Source organism: Peromyscus leucopus, chromosome 5, assembly GCF_004664715.2.
Source record: "Peromyscus leucopus breed LL Stock chromosome 5, UCI_PerLeu_2.1, whole genome shotgun sequence".
NCBI lineage: Eukaryota > Metazoa > Chordata > Mammalia > Rodentia > Cricetidae > Peromyscus > Peromyscus leucopus.
In genome coordinates, this window is record NC_051067.1 from 23,682,711 (window position 1) to 23,709,169 (window position 26,459).

A 26,459-nucleotide genomic window follows, 5' to 3' on the forward strand; every position below is an offset into this window, starting at 1 on the left:
TGGGTAGGTTCTGGAACTTTTAGGAGGTGGAGCCTTGCTAGAGGGAGCATGCCACTTCCTGTTCTTTTTTTCTGGTTCCTGTGAGTGGATAGAAATGTGATTAGCCAGCCTTCTCCCCCTGCCACCTGCTGCCATGTTCCCCCTCCATTATGGATGCTCCTTTTAGAGCCATAAATCAAAGAAACTGTTCTATAAGTCACTTTTGGTCACAATGCTTTATCACAGCAACAGAAAAGTAGCTAATATGTACATCCTCTCCCACAACTTTTCATTGACTCTCAAGTAAGATGAAAGATCAGTATCGTAAATACAATATATAGGCTAGGATTGAACTTAGTGGTAGAGTATCTGCCCAACATATGTACAGCCTTAGGTTTCTCTCCCGGCATCATTATTTTGAACATTTGAAAAACAAAATTAGCACTTATCTAAATATAAGGTTTTGACTGCCTTGCCTTCTGACTCTGACCCCAAATTCTTATTGTTTATCATTTCCCCTCAGTTTTGTGTTGTATTTCAGCCACCTGAACTTTCTGTTTAGTGCCTTACGACGCCATTGCTTGCCTTTCACAGTTCCTTTGTTCCCAGCTCTCATTGTCCCTGTCCATTTACCTCATGGCCGCTCTCTTGACTAACAATGTTCCTAGCTAACTTCTACTGGCTTTTGAAAATGGAATGACCGAGTCAATTCCAGAGCCTGTGCTATTTACTCTGTATCATAGTGTATGGGACTCACTTTTGGTTTTGGTGAAAATTTGAAGACGGTGTCTTCCACATCGATTCTCTACTCCGTGGAGGCAAGAATCTTGTGCTTTTGCACAACATTTTATCCAATCAAGATCACATCATTCAATATGATGTAGTCAGACTTTCTTGGCCTGCGAGCTCACAAATAATGACACAGAGACTTATTATTTTAATCATGAAAGCTTGGCCTTAGCTTAGGCTTTTTTCCTAACTAGCTTTTATAACTTAAGTTAACCTGTCTTTATTAATCTACATTCTATCATGTGGCTTGCTTACCTCTCCTCTGTACCGTACATCTGACTTGTTCCACATTTTACTGGCATGTCTTTCGTATGCCTCTATTCATCCTGAGTTCCTCTCTTTACCCGGAAGTCCCGCCTATTCTCTCCTGCCTAGTTACTGACCACTCAGCTCTTTATTAAACCAATCAGAAGGTGCCTTAGCAAAGACTCATCTTCACAGTGTACACAAATATCTTGCAACAATATGACACAGTCATATTTAAGCACAGGTGTTCTGATTTCAAGAACTTTTTAAAAAATTATACTTACTTAATTGAATATATTTAGTCTTGGAGATTAGACAATGAACAAACCCAAGGAGCATTTGTTCTTTGTGTGTGTGTATGTGCACATGTGTGGGCGCATATGTGTTTCTGTGATTGTGTGCAGAGATTCGAAGTCAATGTTGGGTACCTTTTTTGGTCACTGTTTTCTTTTATTATTATTGAGGCAAGGTCTGCTGAGCCCAGAGCCTATTTTACTAATTCCTGCTATTCTATCTAGCCAGATTGCCAGCTATCTCCAGGCAGAGTTTTCTTGTCCCACAGCCATCCTCAAATAAACACACAGAGGCTTGTATTAATTATAAATGCTCGGCCAATAACTCAGGCTTATTACTAAATAGCTTTTATATTTTAACTTAACCCATATTCCTTATTTAGGCTCTGCCAAATGGTGGTACCTTTATTAGCATGGCACATTCATCTCCTGCCCTCTCTGAGTCTGGCTGGCAACTCCAGACTCTGCCCTTCTTCCTTCCAGCATTATCCTAGTCTGGCTCTCCTGCCTAACCTTATTCTGTTCGGCTATTGGCCAATCAGATTCTTTATTAAACCAATCACAGTGACATATATTCATACAGTAAAAAGGAATATTCCACATCACCTGTTTCTGCCTCTCCAGGAACTGAGGTTATAGGCAGACATCATGTCTGGCCTACTTTTACATGGGTTCTGGGGTGGGATCTCAACTCTGCTCTTCATGCTTGTGAGACAGGCGGCACTTCACCCATTGACCCATCTAGCCAACCTCCCCATCCTCTCCCTCCTCCAGGAATTTTAATTAGGTAGTTATTATATTCACTGTGTTGGAAACTGTCTCTATAGAATACCCTGGACTAGACCACAGCTCTGGATATAGATTCACTGTTCAGCAATGATGTGTTTCTTCCACTACCCAGGTAGAAAAAGTAGGACTCAACTCATGCCAGTGAGCATCTACACATAATGACAGTGGAATTCTTCTTTCCTTTGTAGCTGCTAATGTGCTCTGACAGTCAGCTCTGTGCCCTTGTGGGCTCTTTCCCAGGTCTAGTCAGTGATGGAAACTGGACAGCAAGCTTTTCCTGGCTGCCTCTCACCAAGCCTCCACCCAGCCTCTCTAATACAAACAGGGTTGGAGAGCCTCTTATGCTATGGGGTAAGACTTTTCTTTCTAATGTTAAAATCTCTCCTGCACACTTGGGATGCCAAATTAGTTTTTAACCTTTCCATAAATCCATTCTAGACTGCTTAAGAACATGTTGTTGTTGTTATTATTATTGATGTCTTTGTATTCTAATGAGAAAGAGAAAAAAAGGATGTAGATTTGGGTGGGTAAGAAAAATAGGAAGGATCTGGGGGTAGTTGGGGGAGATGAAACTGTAATCATACTATATTGTATGAAAAAGATCAATTTTAATGAAAATATAGAGAAGAAATTGTGTAAAACAAAAATCAAAAAAAAAAAAAAAAAAACCCACAGTGTCTAAGTTAGGGTTACTACTGTTATGATGAAACACCAATTTTCACATCCAGTCCATCACTTAGTGTAGTCAGGGCAGGAACTCAAACACAGCAGGAACCTGGAGGCAAGAGCTGATGCAGAGGCCATGGAGGGGCGCTGCTTACTGGCTTGTTCCTAATGGCTGGCTCAGCCTGCTTTCTTACAGGACGGACCGCCAGCCCAGGCATGGCACCACCACAATAGCCTGGGCCCTTCCCCATCAATTACTTACTAAGAAAATGCCTTGCCTACAACCCCATCTCACAGGGCATCATCTCAACGAGGCTCCCTCCTCCCGATGACACTAGCTTGTCACATTGACAGAAAACTAGCCTGCACACACACAGAATGAACGGGAAGACACGATGACATTGCAGCCCAACGTCAAGTGACCATTTACTTTTTTATATGAAGCAGATGTGCACAGGAAACACAAGGTAAGATGAAAGTGCTATATTCAAGGCTGAAGAATTTAACCACAAAGGTGATTAGAGAAAAATCTGGGTGATTTTCCGATGCGGAGTCTAATAAGAAACACAGTGGCGAGATGCTGTTCTCGGCAGTCAGCATTGGCAGTGCTCCTTCAAGTGCGTGTTTATTGCTCTGAGGTGAGGGAGTAAAGCTTGGGCGGCCAGCCAGTTATTCAGAAGTTGATAATAGGAATGGAACGTTCCTTGAAGAAAGAAGCCATAAGCTGGGTCAAGACCTGACCATCACCTCAAAGGTAACTGTTACCCTCGCTGGTTAGTGGAGAGCAGAGATCAAAGCCCTAATGTGCTAAACATATTTGGTTATGGATTGTTTCATGAAATGGGCAACACATACTAGCAAGTGTGGTTTTTTAAATCTATTTTTATGCTTAAAAGCGTATTTACTCATCTAAAAAAAAAACCAAACGTGAACAGTGTATGTATTAAAATGATGTCATAAAAATGAACTTTTCGATGTTTTCACTCTTTTTAAAAATAACTTGAAGAGTCTGTGTAGATTGTATCAAATCAGTTATAAAAAGATGTACTTATTTATTTATTTTTCTATGTGTGAGTGTTTTGTCTGCATGTGTGTATATACATATATATACACATACATATATATGCATACATACTTGTATACATGTGCATACACACACACATATACGTATATACACACACACATCACGTGTATGCATAATGACATAAAAGACCAGAAAAGGCCATCGGATCCCCAGAACTGGAGTTATAGATGGTTGTGAGCTACCATGTGGGTGTTGGAAATTGAACTCAGTCCTCTGGGAAAGTGCTCTTAACCACTAACTCATCTCTCTAGCCACCTCTCCAAAACATGTTTTTAATGCCCAGTTCATGCTTTCCTAAATTTGTACCACACTTTTGGATTTTCATGTATTTTTTAAGAACTTTAGATTTGGAGGAAAAAAAAGAGAAAAATATTTTTAATTAGGGACTTTTATATCTTTCCTCCCCGTTTCTTCTCTCCTTTCTTTTACAAACAGTATATATATATATGTTTCGTGGGAATAAGATGATCACCAAGATTGTGGTCACTTTCCTCCTGTTTCTTTTAAACTGTATTTCTTTCTTTCTTTCTTTCTTTCTTTCTTTCTTTCTTTCTTTCTTTCTTTTTTTTTTTTTTGGTTTTTCGAGACAGGGTTTCTTTGTGTAGCTTTGCGCCTTTCCTAGAGCTTGCTCTGTAGACCAGGCTGGCCTCGAACTCACAAAGATCCGCCTGCCTCTGTATTATGTGTGTGTGTGTGTATTTTTTTTTTTTTTTTAATTGTAGAACACATTTTTAAAGCCAGGGCTCACCTACATCAGAGTCACTATAGATACAGATTGCTAGAAATGCAGAGTCCTGGTCTCACTGGAGACCCGCCAGGACATCTCCACGTCCCTCAGACTATGGAGTCTGAATATTTCATCTTCTCCCTGGGTGATTCTTACACCTAAGAGCAGCTTTTATAAAATACAGAGGCAGGCGGATCTTTGTGAGTTCGAGGCCAGCCTGGTCTACAGAGCGAGCTCTAGGAAAGGCACAAAGCTATACAGAGAAACCCTGCCTCGAAAAACCAAAAAAAAAAAAAAAAAAAAGAAAGAAAGAAAGAAAGAAAGAAAGAAAGAAAGAAATACAGTTTAAAAGAAACAGGAGGAAAGTGACCACAATGTTGGTGATCATCTTATTCCCACGAAATCTTTTAACTCCTCTAAAAGAATTGCAAAAGGCTTTTCAATAAAAAATGATTAGATTTGTTTTTTGTCTATTGGAGGTCTTTCATGGGCAACTGAGATGCTCAGCAGGTAAACACATTTGTTACAAGCTCGAGGATGGAGGTTTGAACCCTGAAACCTACATGTTGGATGGAAGGAGAGAACGGACTCCTACAAGTTGTTCTCTCGTTCCCTCAATAAATAATTCATAGAACTACACTTAAATCTTAATATTTCTAACTCTATGACCATTGAATCTGTGTGTTTCTGGTTCTACTGAATGCGGTCCTTGCTGAAGCAGAGAAAGAAATGGAAGATTGTAGCAGAGGAAGAGATGGAAAATTCTGGAAGGAACCTGTCCTGATTTTCCTTTCTTTTCTCTTCTGTTTCTCTAACTCCTCTTTTCTCCCTTTCCCTTTTCTTTCCTCCTCTCTTTCCTTTTTTCCTTTCCACACACAATAGGTTTCCTTCAGCATTTTCATACCTACTATGCTTTGGGAGACCCCTCCCGTACCCTGATGTTTATTTAGTTTTGTCTTGTCTCCCTTGGTTCTGTTTTTGACCTTATGTCCGAGGGAATTTAGGAGTGCAGCATGAGGAGCACACCGCAGATGACTATTCATGAATAAGTGCAACCATTACTTCAACGGTTACTAAAAGACACAGTGACACCAAGAAGAAAAACCCTCCAAAGCCTGCCTGGGAGAGGAGTGTGCATAGGGTTTAATAGTGAACCCAAGGACACAGGCCGACCCAAACGGTTTCCCACGGAGAGAGGGTGGTTTGTCCCGGACTCCACTCAATTTTTTTTTAATTGAAGGAGGTTTTCATAAACCCCTCAGTGCAAGGAACACAGAGGACATGAATTTTCAGGGCCTTCCACAGCACGTTTGCGAGCAGCTGCCTTAATACAGGGTGAAGCATGAGGGAAGGCAGGCTTTCAGCTGGATACTCAAGCCTGTGCGTTTTTAAAATGAGATTTTCAACAATTATGACCTAGGAGAAGTGAGATCAGTATGATAATTGTTTTTGGTTAACCATTTTATTTATTTATCAATCTGCCTTTTGGTTCTGGGGATTAAACTCCTGGCCTTACGTGTACTGGCCAGGGCTGTATCACGGTGCTGTGTCACCAGCTGGGGCACTTCCGTCCTGATCCAAGGGGACCTCAGATGTGCACATGCATAGCTGGGCAGACAGAAATGAGTTGGGGGTGGGCGGGAGGCAGTTGGTTAAAGAGGAGGAGGGATCCGAGCAAATTAGAGACCACTTCGCTGTCGTTCCTTCTGGAGGGCCTCATCTACATTTCCTTCGCGGCACTCAAATCTCAGTTAGAGTCGCAGGCACACAGCTTGACTGTGAAGGACCTTTGCGATGGTGCCCCTGCTTCCTAGAGACGCTGTACCTGCAAGGCGTGGGCTCCGATCGCTAAAGCAAGGAGCCTTGCTTTACCCATTAACACATTAGAAGAAGGCTTCAGGCAGGGTCACGGCTTGGGTGGCTGTGACAGCCCTCATGCTGACGCTGTTCAGAACAGAACAGGAAGTAAGAAATGAAGACTTTTGCAGCGCTATGTCTGAGGAAGAATGACTCTGATTCGGCTGCTCACCCAGCCAGGTCCCTTCTGTAAAATCTTAGGAAGTTGGAAGAGAACAAGGTGGGTGTCTCTGGTCTGCTTCTCATGGAAGAAGGGACCTCTTCATGTTTGCAAGCTTCCGTTTTCACTGCTTGTGGCCAGGGAGATTTACACAGTGGTATCAAGCCAAGCGCACCTCAGTGGTTCTTCCAGGTCTACGATTCTTTCGAGCATGGGTGTTGTATAATACTCCTCCTTTCTAGTTCGTGCCTTAGAGTTTGGCTAGAGTGACATGGTACCTACTGGCAGCTCTTCTTCCTCCTCCCTCCTCCTCCTCTTTCTCTTCCTACTCCGTGTGGGTGAACGTATGTGTGTAGGTACACACGAATGTAGAGAATTCAGAAGTCAACTTCTGAGGCCCCCTGGGCATGTCCCTCTTGATTCTGAGATAGGGTGTCTTATTGAAACCTGTGATGGCCGATTAGGTAAGCTGGCTGGTTGAGGAGTCCATGGGATCTGTTTGTGTCTGCCTCTCCAGCACTGCGGTGACAGGTGCATACCACTGTGCCCAGCTTTTTACAAGGGGGATAGATAGGACTAGACATCAGGTCCTCATGTTTAGGGTGCAAGTGCTCTACACACTGACCCACATCCTGTACGAACTTCTTCTTCTTGCCTCTCGTCGGCCTCTTTTAACTTCCTTAGTTTACACCTGGGCATGGCCAAGAAGGGGCTGGAATTCATTGTCTCGATAGCAGCATGTTCTCCTCCAGACTGGAGCTACTATAAATCATTTTACTGGGTTCTATTTCCTGAACACTTCTTTTAGGGGTAGTGGGGGAGGGTGGCCCCAAGAACTGGAAACAGATTTGCTGAAAGGCCTCAGCCGAAACTGCATGGGATGACCCAGCCGCGGCTGTTTCCATACCTCAGTGAGGGAGTCTAGGGGAAAAAGACTAATAATTAGTTTCACTTGTGAAAGGTGAAGGATGGTCTTTGAAGACGTCTGGCATTAATTAGAACAGTGGCCACTGCTGCCTTTTCCAAATCCTGCTTTTTAAAACCAGGCACTGCCAATTTGGACAGGGCTTTGGGCCTTCTCTTTCGGCAGAAGCGAGTGCATCATCGGGTGTAGGTGGCGAAGGTCTGCTGTGGATCCTGTGGACAAGGCTCAAAAGCACATCATGTCCTCTTTTGGGAACACACATCAGCCCCGAGAGGAGATGTAAGTCCCTTGCTTCTGTGTAAGAGAATTGCCTCTAGTCTGAAGAAGAGGACCAATGTTGTAAAGGGGAGCAATTGTGCTTCAACTGGGTCTTCCGTGTGGCCCCTGACCCAAGTCTTAGTTACCCATTTTCTTACTACTTCGTGGTTTTCATATCTCATACAGTGCAAATTTCTTACAATTTAAATGATGACTAGAATCTGTACTCGTGTTTTGGGGATTAAGACAAAACCCAGATGCTCTACTGGGTGGCTTTGCTGGCCACAGATAACTGACACCAGGAAATCCCCAGTCCATATGTCTCAGGGACAAGGAACCTTTGAATCCCACATGACCTGGCCAACTCAGTGACATGGCAGGTCCCAGGGCCCACTGATGCTCAAAGTGTTGAAATCACGAAGTCCATTTCAATTCTTCCTCTGCTCTCTTACAAGTCCATTCAGACTGCCCCTCATTATAACAGTGACTGTCTACTGAGCCTTCGCTGTGTTTTAGGAGCTGAGGTAAGTGCTGTATGGTGTCATGTGTCTGAAGTCCCCAAGGGCCTCCATTTTACACATGAAGAGCCAGAGGTGTGGAGTCAATGCAATCTGTCTACGATATGCAGTGAATGCCTGAGTTGGGTTTTAATCCCAGAAGTGCTGGTTCCAAGGCCCAGCTGTCAACCTGAGGGCTGCTACCCACATGGGCTTCAGGAAGCCAAGATTCAGTGTCCACTTTGCCTTTTGAGTTTAAAATTCTCTGCCTGTCTTTGTGCTACCCAAGGCTCCAGTGTCTGTGGTAACCTGAACCTAGCCTTTCAATGTGTTAATATTTGCCTCAAGGGTAGGTTGTTGTAAGTAAGCTTGATACTTCTCTTGGAATCTCTTCCACACATGTACCAGCCATTGGGATGCCATCTGCTACAGCCTATCATAAAAGCCAAACAAGTATCAGTGTGATGCTCTTAGATCTTCCAAACAGTGAGCGACAATAAACCTGTTTTCTTTATAAAGATATCCAGCCTTAGGATTTTTTGTTACAGCAACACAAAATGGACCAACACATAGCTTTTGTACCAGTTTTATAGTATTATGAGATTTTCAGCTGAGAATTTGTGTGAAAGAACTAGAGAAAGTGATGTAGAAGGTGTTTTTCAGTGATGAAAATTACAAAGTTCAACAGTATGGTTATGGCCATTAGACATGATTACATTGTAATAAATTATGGAAATAAATTTACAGCCAGGAATGTCTATAACATTTTCATATTTTTTCTTAATCTAGCAGATTTTTTTGTCACCCAATCCACTTTGTCATAAACCTGAGTCATGGGAACTAGCAAGTGAAAAACCACATTGTTGAGTAGATGACAGAGCACTCATTTTGATCAAGACACAAACAAGCAAGCAGGAACAGTAAGAAAAATAATCAGGTAGACCATGAAGTGCAGCTGAGTACTCGAACATTTAGGAAGGCTAGATCAGTGTTAATTAATGAATTATGAAACTCACACAGTTTTAAAGATAATTTGATGACACCTATTTCTCGTTAAAGAATATTGTCATCAACAGTCTCCATCACTGAATAATAATAAAAACTTTTCTCATTCCCTTTTACAAAGTAAAGTCAACAGCAAAAAGAAAAAAATGGTTGTGATTGTAAGAATTTTATTTGAAATCTCAACACAGTGAAATTTGCATAAATTCTAATAGAGCAAAATTAAAATCCATTAACACTTGTCTCTGGTAATTAACGTAAGCTTGCTGCTTCAAATGACTATTTCAGACATATGGAGGGAAGTAAGAATGGGAAAATGCTGAACCAGGGAAAAAATATGAAGATTATAAACCAAGAATGATGTTACTCAGAAAGCCCCTAATTTTAGAAAAGAAATAAAAGTTATTTAGGCTTTTAGGAAACATTGAAAAGTGCTTTCTAGTTTACGATGTATAGATTCACTCATGGTTTTTACCAGATGTTTATTTTATAAGATACATACGACACTTACAACTCTGTATATTAATGATAATTTAGGACTGAGTTCTAATTGCTACCCTCTGGAGAGAATAGAAATGTTGACAAATATTGATTATTTAAGACAAACCATAGAAACCTGATAGTGTCTGATTAAAAAACCAAAATAATTAAAAAAAAGTTTTAATAGTTTTTTAAATACTCCCAGGAAATGAGGAGGCCAGTGTTTTATCCTTTGAATTCAGTGGTGTGGTGCCACATATTTTGATTTAATTGTCTCAAACAAGATGCTTTCTGTTAAAGTAGAAAGTAAGTTTCTCTATCCCCATGATATCTCCCTCCATCATGGTATCTCTTTCATTGCTCTCCCACTCCATTCCTGTTTTAGCTCGACCATCCCATTCCCTTATGTTCTCATCCCCTATCCCCTACCCTCCATTGCCCACCCTCACCCCCAGTTCACTCAGGAGATCTCATCTATTTCCCTTTCCCAGGGCAGTCCATGCATCCCTTTGGATCTTCTTTATTAGCTAGCTTCTCTGCCCACTACCTGTGATGGGACACCTCGTGCAGCCTTGAGGCAGGGGGAAGGGCTTGGACTTGCCTCTACTGGATGTGCCCCCCCCCATGGAAGGCCTTGCCTTCTTGTGGAGAGGGGAGTAGGGGGTGGGTTGGGAGGGGAAGGCTGGGGGGAGGGAGGAGGGAAGAGGGAGATCTTTGATTGGTGTGTAAAATGAATGAAAAAATTTTAATTAAAAAAAAGAAAGTAAGTTTCTGTTCAAATAAGATGGAAGGATAACCTTATTTTAAAAATGTCCAATACTTCTTTTACTGCAGACAGACACACCTACATTTAGAAGTAAAAACTGGAAAATCAAAATGGAATAACAAAAAAAGAAGTATCAGTGATGGTGATGATGATATTTTTGAAGCGTCTAGGAGGAGCCATGTGCTACGTTAATATGGATTACCTTTCTTTTTCTTTTTAAATTCTGTGTGTGTGTGTGTGTGTGTGTGTGTGTGTGTGTGTGTGTGTGTGTATGCATGTGTGCATGCGATGGCATTTGTGTGCAGGCCACATTGAGGCATGGTGTATGACTGTTCTCGGTTGCTTATGTCAATGTAACTGGCCTCTGAGCTGAGGGGCATCCCATCTCCACATGCCCTATCACCACAGGAGTGCTGGGACTGCAGACTTGCATGGCTGCGTCTGCCTTCATGTGGGTCTGAGAATCCACATCAGGTCCTTACCCTTGCAAGGCAAGAGCCTTTTCGTTGAACATCTCCCCAGCCTGACTATTTTCTCTGTATTTTAAATCATATTATTATTTGTTCTTTGAGAAAGTTATGCACCTGCTGGGGTGTCTTTCTGGAGGCTGTTACTCCCATTGGCCTATGACAGGGCAGGATGGAGCCAGGCGGGAAAATCCAAGAGAGACAGTAAAAGGAGAAAGGAGAGTAAGGGGAGACACCAAACCACCATCCAAGGAGCAACAGGTAATGGGACACAGGTAAAGCCATGGAACACGTGGCGATACATGGATTAATAGTTATGGGTTGAGTTAAGTTGTAAGAACTAGCTAGCAAGAGTCTAAGTCTGAGCCATAGGTCATATAATTTGCAATTAATATTAAGCCTCTCAATAATTATTTCATAAGTGGCTGTGGGTCTGCAGGCTGGGTGGAAGCAGAGAGACAGAGGACCACAGGGCCAGGTGGGTCTGGAGAAACTTAGGGCTACATTTCTTATTATGATCAGTCCACCTGAGTCTATTTAATGGGTAACGGGGATTTATTAAGATATAAATTGAGGAAATACACTCATGAATACGGAACAGAGTAGACAATGACCGGGAGTGAATCCACCCCGCGGACAGGAGCAAGGAGAAAAGGGGCATGTAACCCTTCTTTCTCTCCTTTTAAGAGGTCAGGTACAATGGCAGGAAGCACCACCTCCTTCGGGCCCTATAATCCAAGGTCATGGGTTGAGCAAATACCACTACATTTCCCCTTTTTGTCTAAATAAGAAAGTTCTAATCTTAATGCAAACTATATGCAATAAGAATGATTATCAAGCTCCATCATTATTTTTTTCTTGCTTAAGTGCTGTGGCTACAGCTTCCAGTGCCTTACTAAATAAATGTGGCAGATACAGGGACCCTTGCTCTGTTTCCCATGTTGAATAAAAAAAATCTCAGCCTTTCACCCTTGACTATGATGTGAGGCAAAGAGTTTCATATATGACATTAATTTTTAAAATGTCATTTGTTTATGTACTTTTGTGGGGGGTCTGAAGAGGCAGTCACATGTCACAGAGAGTGTGTAGCAGTCAGAGGACAAGTTTCCAGGAATCTACTTCCTAAAAGTGGTTCATTAGACACATAAAGAACCAGTCAAATGTTTTTATTTTTTAATTAGCCTTTATAATTGGCCATGCATTTTCATTACCCAAATGCTTGTTTCTCACCAGGATTTTCTTTCACGTTAATATAGAGGAATTCTTTCAGAGGTTATTTATTATTTACCTATTAGTTTTTGTAAAGCATGTCTAGTAGTAATTGTGAGAAACCTGCAAATCATTCCACAGAGGAGGGCTTGCATGTGATGAGAAACCATCACATGCAAGAAGATGGCTGAATGGAATGAACTGCTTCTCTTTTATTTCAAAGTCATTTCTCTCTCTCTCTCTCTCTCTCTCTCTCTCTCTCTCTCTCGTGTGTGTGTGTGTGTGTGTGTGTGTGTGTGTGTGTGTGTGTGTGTGTATTTTAGCAGTTCGATTGTAACTTGACTTAGTGTACTTCTCTGCATTCCTGGAATTTTTCTAGACTTCTTGGCTGTTTATATTCTTGTCTTTTTAAATCAAGTCTGGAAAAGTTTTAGTCCTCACTTCTTGAAGACATGTCTTTGTCCTACTCTCTAGTTCTTTTCTCAGGATTCTCACACATTGGTCAGCTTCATGGTGTCTGACAGGCCTATGAGGCAATGCAATTTTTCCTGTAATTGTTTTTCTTTCTGATCATCTGACTTGGTAATAACACGTAACTGGTGTTCAAGTTCACTGATTCTTTTGCCTCAAGTCTGCCTTTAAAGGCTGTTATACCAATTTCATTTCAGTTACTGTGCTTTCAGTTCTACATTGTATTGTCTTATTTTCATTAAAATAGATTTATTGCTATTTCCAGACTCTAGAAATTCTCCAAGTGGCCCCATTTTTTTTTTTTTTTTTGCAAAACAGTTGTTTTAAAGTCTATGTCTTTTTTTTTTTTTTTTTTTTTTTTTTCCGAGACAGGGTTTCTCTGTGTAGCTTTGCGCCTTTCCTGGAGCTCACTTGGTAGCCCAGGCTGGCCTCGAACTCACAAAGATCCGCCTGCCTCTGCCTCCCAAGTGCTGGGATTAAAGGCGTGCGCCACCACGCCCGGCTAAAGTCTATGTCTTTAAATCTGTGACTTAGTCTCTTTCATGAACTGACTATTACTTGATGATCTACAATTTTTGTTCATTGGCATGTCTTGTTATTTCATGTTGAATACTGGACATTTGAATCACGTGTTAACACCAGAAATCAGACTCTCTCTCTTTTCCAGAGCTCCTTCTCTCCCTCATTTTCTCACTCTCTTCCTCCTTTCTTTCCTCCTTCCTTTTCTTCTGTCCCTTCCTTCCTCCTTCCCTTCCTCTGTTTTTACCTGGGTACAAACTTGGAGCTTTCTTAACCTTTTTCTTAGCCCTCAAGGACCTTTCCCTAGGAACATGCAATGCTTTTTCTAAATACTGTTTTAAAATCAATTGCTTTGGAAAGTCCTAGTCTCTAAATGCCTCACTCCCAAAGGACAGAAACAGAGAAAAAAGAAGAAGGAAAAATGTAATGGCCCTTTAAATCTCTCAGGACTAATTTAGTGGGAATAGTAAGGAATGGACCTTTGGCTCTTCTCTATAACCCCAAGCAGCAATCACAACAATCCGTGGTAAGAGAGATCCTTAATATTTAGATGCCAGGGACTTTGCTGCTCATGGTAACTCCCACAAGCTATGTGTATGCTGCTCCATAAACACACACAGAGCACTTGCCATGGGGTAGAATGTAGATGTGGTAGCTGTTACAGGGGTAAGAATGGACTTTGGAAAAAAATAAAAAGACCACAGTTTGTATTCCAAGGCAGTACCTACAAAGTGTGAGCCTTGGAGTATATCCCAGGTTTCCAAACAGGAGACAGACTCTGCAATAGGATTCCCATCTAATTGTGAGGGTCACCCCTTGTGCGTCTTTCTCATTTATAGGACACAGAGATGAGAGCCTGCTTATGTACATGGGAGATTGCTACATAATACAGGGAAAGCATCATCCATGTGGATCCTTAGCTGAAAGTTAATGACCCCTAGATTCTTGATGGAAGAGGCTTATATTGCCCGATTAGTGTGTGCGTGTGATACCAGAGTCATTCACAAATCACATTTGGACTTTAGTCCACAGGGTCTTGAAGGAGTTGGTATTTGGATACATCTACGTCCTCATCATCTATGTATCATTCTGGACGTTGAAAAGGAATCAGAAGTTGTGTCGAGGTCATGGGTCTAAGTCTGACCAGCGGAAGTGACCTCCATTAACCTTTCTGTTCCTTCTATGTAACCTGGGCTAGCTGAGCTAATGATGGCTGCTTTGGGCTTGTTCTTCAGGACCTCACAGTGCATCTACAGATGGTTATTTCTGCATCTTAATTAAGTTAGAATTCCATTATGCCTTATAGGTGCCTAGAAAATTGGCTTCTAAGATCAAGCTGACACTAGATTAATTTTCTTTCCATAAAATATACAGATTGTCTTTCTGATTTGGCAGGACTAGGGGACTGAATCCAGGGCCCCATTCGTGTGAGGATAAGACGCCAATTAAGCTACAGCCTCAGTCCACTAAATGTCTTTGAATTAGTACTGGCATTACAGGAAGCATATTTCTTTTTCTGTTCCAACACCAGAACCTTCTAAGGGTCATGTGAATGCAGAGGGACATCCCAATTTTCCAGAAGTGATCTCACTTTTGAAATGTGATCCAGAGCTATACAAAGCCGCTCACTGTACACTAAATTCCCTCAGGGGGCACCATCAAAAATATGCTGTCTTCTTTAGTGAACCACACCATCTATTTAAGGAAATTGCTCTAAATAAATTAGGAAGTGCTCTCCCTATTGTTTCAAGAGTGTTTTGTTTGTTACGGTTCTAGGGAGATGACTGTCCCCTCAGGCCAGATTTGTAAAGGACATAATTTCAAAACTGAGAAGAACAAATGATGAATGAGTAGGCTTTGGGAGCTATGAGTCTAGCTTCATCCCCTTCCTCCGATCTGTCTGTGCCTGTTGACTAGGTCTTTCAGGAGCCCTTCAGCTCAGATGATCCTTCAAGCTGCCATGGCTGGTGATACTTGCTCCTGTTTCTGTGAAAGACAATGCCCGTCCCACACTTAGCCACTCTCAGATTAAAAAACGAACACTGCCTATTTTGAGACCAGAAAGACGGCTCTGCAGAGAAGAACATTTGCTGTTCTTGCAGAGGACCCAGGTTGGTTTCCAGTGCCCACACCGAGGTTCACAACTGTCTCTAACTTAAGTTCCAGGGCATCTTAGGCACTCTTCTGGTTTTTGTAGGCACAAAGCATACATGTGGTATGCATGCATCCATACAAGGCAAAACACACATACGTGAAAAATTGGGTGCTGCGTGTCTCTTTATGCGAGTCTTTACCTTGCACAAAGCTGACACTGGTGCCTGTCTGTTGAGAGTGGTAGGGTATTCTCGCCACAGGGCAAGTGTTTTGTGAGCTGTAGTACCTACTGAGTGTGTTGATTCCTTAAAAATCGGGACAATGGCAATCAATGATTGGGAAGAAGACATTCTCACTGGCCCCATTGTTGGGGGTTGGTGGTTGTCAGTATTTCTGTGGAACTCATCTTTCTCCCTCCAGCACATAGAGCTTTACGGCACAATGGGTTTGAACCTGGTGGACATGGTCTCTGAGAATTAAATAAGCACTTGTCATCCAGTAACCAGGGGTCATGCTGTATGTGTCATATACGTCATCCCAGGCTGGGGCACGGCTCCTGTATTTGGCATGAGCACAGAGGGGCTTTGAAAATGGCAGTGCTAAGGGAACACAGTTCATTATTCTATGAAAATGGTACATTCTTCAGGAAAACTTCTCTATCCAGATCGATCAGTCTAACCAAACTTATCGTTTGGATTGTTTTGCTGTAAAAGTCAGAGGAAAAATACTGCATAGGATACATTTTCTTCTAGTTTCTCAGCACTGTTGTTCTTTACATAGCATATTGCATTTGCAGATTTCTGGTGTGTGTGTGTGTGTGTGTGTGTGTGTGTGTGTGTGAGAGAGAGAGAGAGAGAGAGAGAGAGAATGTGTGTGTGAGAGTATGTATGTGTGTGAGAGTGTGTAAGAATATAAGTATGTGTGAGAGTGTGAGTGTGTGTATGTGAGAGAGTGCGTGTGTGAGAGTGGGTGTGTGTATGTGTGTGTGTGTGGTATATGAGTGTGAGTGTGTGTGTGTGTGAGTGTGTGTATGTGTGTGTGTTGTATATGAGTGTGTGTGTGTGTGTGTGTGTGTGTGTGTGTGTGGCCTGCTCCTTTGAGTTCAGTGAAGAGCACGCAGAAACAGGTCTCCTTTCACACAATGTCTGCAGGTCCTTAAGTCTAATACAAAGGTGACGACTTAGAATACAATGATGAATCAGTACAGAGCTTCAAATGAGGCCTTTTAAAGACTTTACCTTGTCAAAAAAATATCCGGCTTTGCATTAAAGTCCGCCTGAAAGACATCCCTGTAAACACCACATCCCTTCATCTGCTAAACCTAACACAGAATGGAACTTTTGACACAAATCCCCAATATTTGTTTTTTTTTTCTTTTTCAATAGGCTATTATCTAATATCTGTTGGACCAGATCTGTGCAGTCCACACACTGCACTCGGCCACGATGAATTGAGCACTCTGGTTTGTGGAATTTACTGGCCCACATCAGGGGCCTCTGAGCCAGTGCTTTGCCGCCGCCGCCCTGTGCATCCTGCATGGAGACTGGCTGAAGAACTGCAACGGGCCCTGCTTTAAGAAAACCCCCAAAGCATGAAACACCTTTACCTCAAGATTTCTTACCTTCTGTTCAAAGCTTTTGTTCTTGATGCTGTTCTTCATCAGCTTCTTCAGAAGCTTTGCTTTTAGTTTTTGATAAAAACTGTTTTAATAAAGTACAGAAGGCCAGCAGTTCTGTACTGGTTTGTGAGCACACACCCAGAGGGCCATGGAATGCAGAGCAGGTCACATGTTGTCCTCTGAAGCAGTGGCAGGCCGGGCTCTCTTCCAGTTGTCCTACCTGGCAGTGAGAGTTATTCAAATGTCAGCATCTGTGAGTCCTTCAGATTGCTTTGTATTGCTTATGACGCAGAAGACAGAATATGACGGGAAAGAAGAAGGAGAAGAAGAAGAAAAAGAAAAAGAGGAGGAAGAAGACATGTTTCTGTTAATGCCAATGTTGGGATTATCTATGCAATGGCATTAGCACACACAGGTATGTGCTCTTTTCTCTAGCAGGGGAATCCAGAATCCAGAATCCAGGTTTGTTCCTTGTTATGAGTTTGTCCAGATAAGAAAGAATTTTTTTTTTTTGGACATGAAGTTTCTTCTACTCAGTTTCTGTTTTTCAATCTTTATTTTTTGAATAAACCATATATTTTTTATTTATGGTTTCTAACTTACCTTTCTTTAAAGTGCAATGAATGCAAAAACTATCTGCATTTAGTTTTCTAACATTTTACACCTTTTCTTTGCGACGTTTTCTCCTGTACCTAAGCCGAGGATTTCCCAGAGGCTCACCTTTACTGAAAATGGATACAGCTCAGTCCTCATGGAACATATTCTTTCTCTTGCATACATATTTAGCTTAACAAATACTTCTGAGATTACCCAAATCTACATATAACACATAGCAGGATAAATAATGCTATTTTTTCCCTTTTTAATGTTTAAGTTCATATCTGATTCAGTAGGGAAGGCTTGCTATAGGTCAAGGGTCATCAGTCCCTTTCTTCCTCTCTTTCTGTCTTGGTTAATCTTCTTAGTGCTGTGACCAAACACTGGTCAGGAGCAACTCAACAGGGTGAAGATTGATTCCGGGTTCATAGTTCCCATTCATCGTGGCAGGGAAGGCATGATGGGGTAGCTCCCAGATGTAGCAGCCAGTGTGAGGCAGCTGGTGGGACAGATACAGAGCAGAAAGAAGACCAGAACCAGGGCCAAACTATAACTCTCAACCTTCCATTCCATCCTCCAGGTAGGCCCCGCTTCCCCAGAGTCTCACAATCTCCCACAATAAGGCCGTCGCTGGGGACCGAGTGCTCAAAGATGAGTACGTGGGCAGCTTCCCATGTTCAGACGATAACCCGTCCTTTGCACAGGATGGATGGGGGTGTGAACGCATGACTGCAAGCATTCAGTCCCACTGAATCTCAGTGAAAATCATGAAAGCATCTCCAACTGAGCAGGGCTGCTGTAGAGGAGTGTTGAGAGTTCCTTTCATAAGGACTTACTGTGTTTGCTTTACATTTTCACTGCAAAAGCATCTCAAATTTAGTACTAGCAAATTAGCCAAAGTAAAATGTGCAAACCAGTTAAAGAAGAAAGCATATCTACCTGAAATCAGGAAAACAATAGGGAAAAAAGACAAAGAGGGGGTGGAGGGGGTGTTTTATCTGAAAAGAACAACCTATTTGCAGTTAAGGAGAGCTACAGGTCTTGCACACATCCCCAGTGGATAAGACGTTTCCACAAGTGAAGACTAAATGCCTGGACATCACATGGATGAGCCATCTTCAGGGGTATATTGACTATTTGCCAAGCCACACTATGTTTTAATGCCTTGTCTGCTGTCTACAAATGTTCAGTAGCCAGTGGTCACAGTTTATTTTCATAAAACTGAAGATTGGCTCACACATCACCCCCACAACTGAGTATCTTGATTCAGTTTATAGAGAAGATCCTTTTATTGCAGAAAACCAGCGTCGCAGGTTTTCTTTTCTTACCTCAAAGCCGACTCTACCTTTGAAAACCAGTGGCTGTCTCTTTACATACCACACCACAGTGGAAAAAAAACCAGAGAGATAAAGTCTTGAAGGTGACCAAGAAGAGTCCATTGAAGCTTCATCTCAGGGGTCACACACTGGTTTCATTAAGCCAGATATCCTGGTGTGTGTGTGTGTGTGTGTGTGTGTGTGTGTGTGTGTGTGTGTATGCAGACTCAGGTATTAATTGTTCACCACTTTAGTTCAATTATTTCCTTGATGACCTAATTTAGTTATTTGTGTGTATGTGTGTGTGTGGTGCTGGGAATTGAACCCACAGACTGGAACATTCTAGAAAAGTGCTCTACCGCTGAATACTACATCCTAGGCTGACAGTTTTAGTTTTCACAAAATTGACCACAGCCTGTAGTTTAGTAAGTAGTTGCAGTGCAGTTTAAAATGTAGATTCTGGAGCTCAGAACCCCGTGTGTGTTCTTGTTTTGTGTTACAATGAGGATTAAACCATGAGGACTTTACACTAAGCAACATAGCCTGTCACAGTGAGCACACACTGTGAATCAACTCAAAGGCGGTCCCCAGAGCAGCTAACGCCATCGTCAGAAGGCAGAATGACATTTATCAGGGACTGGGAGGGTGGGTGGTGCGAGAGGTACATGGTTAATAAGTGCAGAGTTTAGTTAGGGAAGACAAAGGAATTGTGGAGCTCGGTGGGTGTTGGTGACACACGATAGGAATGTGCACACATTGTGTGGCTTTTCCTGGGGAAACACAAACAAATGAACAGTTCACTCCAGACAGGCCACTCACAACAGACCAAAGAAAAGACTCCATCCAAATCTAGCTTAGTGGCCCGGTGAGTTTATTGGGGTTCCTTACAGGAGCATGGGGTTACAAATGCAGTTGCCCCTTTAAAATCCCACCACAGCATGGCTGATGACTCACAAAAGGTACATCCCTGGAACTCTCCGCACTACTTGTGAACAGCCTACGGGCTGGAGAGTTTCCTCACAGCCACAATTGGTATTGTTTATAGAGCCTGTGGAGGAACCTTGTGAATCGTTTAGCTTCCTGAAACTTGTAACTTTTGTGAACTTCCTAAACCTTGTAAATTTCTTTTACTTCCAGAGTCCTGTAGGATTCCTTCTTTTGTGCCCTCTCCAGGAAGGGAATGATTCAATTCAGAGGAAACAGCTACAGAGCAGGACTATAGTATTAAGATTCTCAAAACTGGAAAATATTTTATTTTTAATTACTAATTTTAATTTTTAAGACAAGTTCTTATTATACAGCATAAGATGGTCTTGAATTCCTGCTCCTTTGGCCTCAGTGTCCCAAGTCCTGGAATTACAGTTGTGTTCCATCATGTCTGGCAAAACTATACATGTTATGTAAATTTAACCACAAAAATTTAAAAAACATTAAAAAAATATATTTTCCAGCTTAGCAGAGAGACTCTTCTTGGGCCCTTCTTAATTTGCTACAAATTTAATAATATGTGATTGATCTTTATTTTAGAATAGCCAATTTTAAAGGTCTCTAAAAAAGAATTGGTCTTTGAATTCATGTGAAATGTAAACACATGGTACAAATGATATAATTCCTGAATGTAGGTTAATGTGGTCATCACCATTGGCCGGGAAGTTCTAGTTTTTAGAGACAAGTTAACTTTCAAATAACCATCATAAACGCGTGACTATTAGTCAAACTTTTATAGGTTAGACAGTTGGGTCAGAGTTAAAATGTCTATAGAAACAGGTGAGTTCCCTGATTCCACAACTGCTGTAGCTCAATAGAATGCAGAAGGGAATGGGAAAGAGGGAAAAGGTGAGAATAGAAGAGGGAGAAAGAAGGGGAGAGGGGGAGAAGGGGAAAGAGGAAAGGAGGGAGGTATAGAGAAGGCTAGAGGTAGAGGGAGAAGGAGAAGAGAGGCAGGAGAGAAAAAGAGGAGGGATTTGGGAGAGGGAGAGGCAGGAGAGAGAAGAAAGGGAGGGAGATGCAGAAGAAAAGACACAAGAGAGAAAGAGAAAAGAAGGAGGAGGGGAAATGGAGAGGAAGAGAAGAGACAAAAGGAAAAGATGAAGAGCACACAGTGGGAGGAGAGGGATAGGGAGGGGGGAGAGGTACAGAGCACAGACAGAGAGAGGGAGAGAGGAAGAAGGAATAGGGAGGAGAGGCATGGAGTAGAGACAGAGAGAGGGAACAGGGCAGTGTTGCCCATATAAGCACCCAATCCAGACCGCGGGCACGTTGGTGTGTGCCTTCCTTCCTGCCATGGTAAGGCATATCCCCCAGAGCTACAGGTGCTGCACGCGGGAGGGGTGGCAAGGGGCTGAACTGCAAAGGCATGAACCGTTAGGAGCAGGTAAGTTCGGGCTGAACCTGCTGAGTGGGATGCTTTGGTACTTCCACGTTGAAAAGCATCTCTAGGCTGTGTTAGGTACCACAGACCCTGGTGGGGAATTGGTTTAGTATTGAGATCTTAAATTGATAGCCAGGAAACTATTTCCTTCCTCTCATTACTCAGACCCACTCTGATCTTGCCTCTAACTCGTTCTTTTTGTCTCTCTCTGTCTCTAACAATCTCTCTATGTATCTGTCCCTCTCTCTCTCTCTCTCTGTCTGTTTCTCTCTGTCTTACACACATACACACACACACACACACACACACACACACACACACACACACACACATCTTTAAGTAAACAACAAAACCCAAGAAGCCTCAAAACAGGTAACACGCAGAGCCACCCAATTTTGTGGTTGACTGGAATGTCCCCCTTTATGTAAGGTGTCTTTCTGCTGCACTGTGAGCACCTTGGTGGGTGGCATGCTGTCCCTCTGGATCAACTCTCCTGTGGGTTCAATGGCTCACCATTGCAAGTAAGTGCTTATTAAACACGACTTGACTGATGGATATGACAAGCAGTTGTGTCAGAAGAAATGTGATCTCTAAAACTCTGTGAATTTCTGAACTTCACATGAGGGGTGTCTGGTGACCTGGGCTCACTCCCGGGAATTAGTAATGTGACACTGAATCCTTCCTCCTTTGTGTGACCTGTTACAATCTGGCTTCCTTTTCCCTCGACTGAAAGTTACCATGCTCCTATAAGTCTCCAAAGCCTGGTGTTTGCAGGAAGACAGACATGGAGAAGGCCCTGACAGTGGGAAGGTGGTGAGCACACTTTAAAAATGTGCCTGGATCCAAATGGATGGATCTAGAAAAAAATCATCCTGAGTGAGGTAACCCAGACTCAGAAAGACAAATATGGTATGTACTCACTCATAGGAAGATGCTAGATGTGGAACAAGGATGACTGGACTGCTACTCACATCACCAGTGAGGCTACCTGGAAAATGGGACCCCAAGAAAGACACAGAGAAATGGATGAGATCTACATGAACAGCCTGGACATGAGTGGGAGCAATGAAGGGCGAGGGTCGAGGAAAAGAGAGCGGGAGATCCTAGCTGGATCAAGAAAAGAGAGGGAGAACAAGGAATAGGAAACCATGGTAAATGAAGACCACATGAGAAAAGGAAGAAACAAAGGGCTAAAGAGGCCCACAGAAATCCACAAAGATACCCCCACAAAAGACTGCTGGCAATGGTCGAGAGACAGCCAGGACTGACCTACTCTGGTGATGGGATAGCCAAACACCCTAATGGTTGGGCCATAAACCCCATCCAAGGACTGAGGAATCTGGATGCAGACATTCACGACTAGGACCCGGGTGGAGCGCTGGGAGTCTAATTAGTGAGAAAGAGGAGGGTTTATATGAGCGAGAATTGTTGAAACCAAGGTTGGATAAAGCACAGGGACAAATAACCAAATGAATGGAAACACATGAACTATGAACCAAAGGCTGAGGGGCCCCCAACTGGATCAGGCCCTCTGAATAGGTGAGACAGTTGACTGGCTTGATCTGTTTGGGAGGCATCCAGGCAGTGGTACTGGGTCCTGTGCTCATTGCATGAGTTGGCTGTTTGAAACCTGGGACTTATGCAGGGACGCTTGGCTCAATCTGGGAGGAGGGGACTGGACCTGCCTGGACTGAGTCTATCAGGTCGATCCCCAGTCCTCGGGGGAGACCTTGATCTGGAGATGGGAATGGGGGGTGGGCTGGGAGGAAGGGGAGGGGGGGCAGGAAGGGAGAGAACAAGGGAATCTGTGGCTATTATGTAGAACTGAATAGTATTGTAAAATAAATAATAATAAAAAAAAAGAAAAAAAGAAAAAAAATGTGCCTGGATCATTCAGGTCAGCGGTCCCAACCTTCCTGATGCTGCGACCCTTTTATACAGTTCCTCATGTCGTAATCATCCCCAATCATAAAATCATTGTCACTGCTATTTCATAATTGTACTTTCCCTACTGTTATGAATCATCATGCAAATATCTGATATGCAGGACATCATGTATGTGACCCCTGTGAAAGTGTCATTCGACTCCAAAGGGGTTGAGACCCACAAGTTGAAAACTGCTGATTTAGGCAGCATAGTCCTGCAGGTACCTCCTGATGGTGTGCACTATGATAGATAGGCTACCTTCTGGATTTAGTGAAAAGGATCCATTACCTGAGGTAAATGGCAAAACTTTAATCCCACCTTTCATTGATGCTATAGAAAAGTGTATTTCTACCGGACATTCTTGCAGCAGGAAAAGGCCTGTGTGGAGAATCCACAGCTGAATGGTGCACAGCATCAAGAAGGGATGGGTCCTTGGAGACCCAGGGTCTCTCGTGCTGTATATGAAAGGCCTTAAAACAGAATTTGGAAACCCTTCTGATCTTTTCAGTCACATTCAAGTTATATTAACTAAGAGATGTTTTAGGTGTCTAACAAAAGGAAAAATGAAAATGCATATTGTTGGGTTCCTGCTAAACACTGAACAAACAACTCTACTTAAATGGACACTACACTATGGGAAAGTGAACAAATGAATGGGGATTAGAAGAGCTGGTTTTGTACACTATTTCTTCTATACTCAAGCTAGGAAGTTTGCTCAGCCCTATCTTGATCTCTGTAAATGGACACAGTAATGGATGGTTGGCTCCAGAAGTTGTTTGAATGATATATGTGCACACACCTATACCTCTCCTTCCCTCACACAGGCTCAGAAGTTAAAGCTTAACTCTAAAGGTAGGGCTTATCATAGTGACTTGCTTCCGACACATAGATTAAAGAAAAAATTAGGGCTTTGAAATGTAGAAAGCGGTCCAAGTTCACCTTGACTAAGTGATTCACGGTAACATCACTGGCCATAAGTAATTCTGATGTTATCCCCAAGATAACATTATGAGATGGGAATTTTGCTTCCAGGCAAATCTTGAGTAGGCACCAGACAAACATGACTGGGGGTAGTACATGGAAGAAACACTGAATCAACATTCAAATAATGGAGACTAGGGAAGACGCAAAGACAGTCCCTCACCAGGGAAGACTCAGCCCACACTGAGCTAATGTGGTGTCCTCAATCAGATTCCATACCAAGACATCAGTGCTGTCTCTGAGACCTGAGGGTGCGGTGCAGTAGATAGCATTGAACTAGTGCTGATTTTTTTTCTTGTGTGTTTATATGCATGCATGTTCATATGCATATGGGTATACAAGTGTGTGTGTGTGTGAATGTGTGATTGACTGTGTGTGTGCCTGTGTGTGTGCATGTGCGTGTGCGTGTGCGTGTGCGTGTGCGTGTGTGTGTGTGTGTGTGTGTGTGTGTGTGTGTCAGAGGTCAACCTTAGCCATCACTCCTCAAGAGCCGTTCACTTTGTCTTTTTGAGACAGGATCTCTCTTTGGCCTGAGGTTTCCTGATTAGGTTGGCTTCTGGCCAGTGAGTGGCAGAGATGCCCCTCTCTCTACCTCCCCAACATGAGGATTACAGATATGTGCCACCATGGCAGCTTTTTACATGGGTGCTGGGGATCAAATTCAGCTCTTCATGCTGTGTGCCAAGCACATGACTAATTGACTATTTTCCCAGCGGCTAATGTCTTTCTCTTCTTGACAATCATACAGTGATTATTTATGCAATACCTCACAGGAGGAGGTGGCTAAATCCTCAGCATATGGGCCTCTATGTACCATCTTGGTAACTTTTTTGTAAACCCAAAGTTCTTTCAAAATAAGATGAGAAAGATGACCATGCTCATTGAGACAACATCCATGACAAGGCTTTGCAGACCCATGGGACAATAAGCAGCTATCATCCACAGCAAGGCTTTGCTGACACAGGGAGAAATAACAATATGGGTAACACTATTTTACCAGAGTGTCTGCTCTGTGACTTAAAAGAATCTTAGTGAGCCTCAGGAGTCCCTGTGATGCATTCATGGTCAAGCTGTCAGCTGGTAAACATTAGATGGTTTCCTTTCTTTCCCTCTTTAATCTACCATTTAAAGTAGTTTGCAGTTAAAGATGGCCAGGATTATAGTGTGATGGGGATCTTGAAGAATTCAATTATGTACTATCCATGAGTTCTGTTCACAGGCAACTTAGTTCATTGTGTGTACACTAGCAATCAAATAACCAGACTGTTCATGAGCATGCAAATTTCATTTACAGAAACTTGGAAGATATTGAGCAGTAAATTATAAATTCAAAAATCAGAAGATGTCCATAAAGATTAAGGTCTTTTTCCATTTTCTTTAGAGTTGGCAGCACTAGCTAAAGCAAGATCAATAGTAATTAAGAAACCCAGAGAGGAGAATAGTAAATGACTGAAACCGGTCATTTGAGAGAACCCAGGAGATCATTCTGACACCAGAATTACTGAATTAGCAGGAAACATACTTTTAGAGATCTTCGGCTTCAGTCTTCCTATTTGGGAAAGAATATCTGTGATGTTTTCAAAAACATCTCACTGGTTACAAAGGACCCCATAAAGATATGAGTCTCCTGTCTCAATCACAGCCCTCCAAGGCAAGGATCCCCTCTGGGGGACATAAGCTTCAGGAATCTTGGCACACCTGAAATCGTGTGCAGAAACTTATTTGTGTGTGCATAAGAAGGTCCACAGCAGCTTCCAACATATCTATCTATTAAGTGGCCTCCGAGCTCAAAAGAATGAGAACACCTGCTCTAGAAATGAAAAATAAAGCCTTTCTTGCACCTGTTTGTGTGCATTCCTAGAATTGTTTCAATACTTCTGAATCATGTATCAGGATTTGATTGGGAAACGAGTAGTCCAGGTCTAGTGGGTTCTCTGAAGTTATCATACTTTTGGAAAAAAAAATCAGTGTGGTTTTGCCTCAGCATCTTGCCCTTTCCTTAGAAGAGACTAGCTTTTTCTGTGCCCTAAGAGGTTCCCAAGATACGATGTTAAAACACATTGGCCAATAGACTAGTTTTACAAAGTGGAAGGGTAGCCTCAGGATCGTTAGGACAGATCATGGAGCCCACATGGATCATATCAGAGTCACCGAAGGGCTTGGAGAATTGGCATTACTCTTTCTGTCTGTTTTTCCCTATGTGGACACAGCACATGTGCCTTCAGAGGACATAGTGACAGGTGCCCTATTGGGGTGTAGCACTGGACTTCAAAACTGGGAGAACTAAGTTGTTTTCCTTACAGATTATGCTGTATGTGGTAGGATTCTTCAGGGGAACAGACCCAACAGAATGTGCAGTGGGTATTAAATAT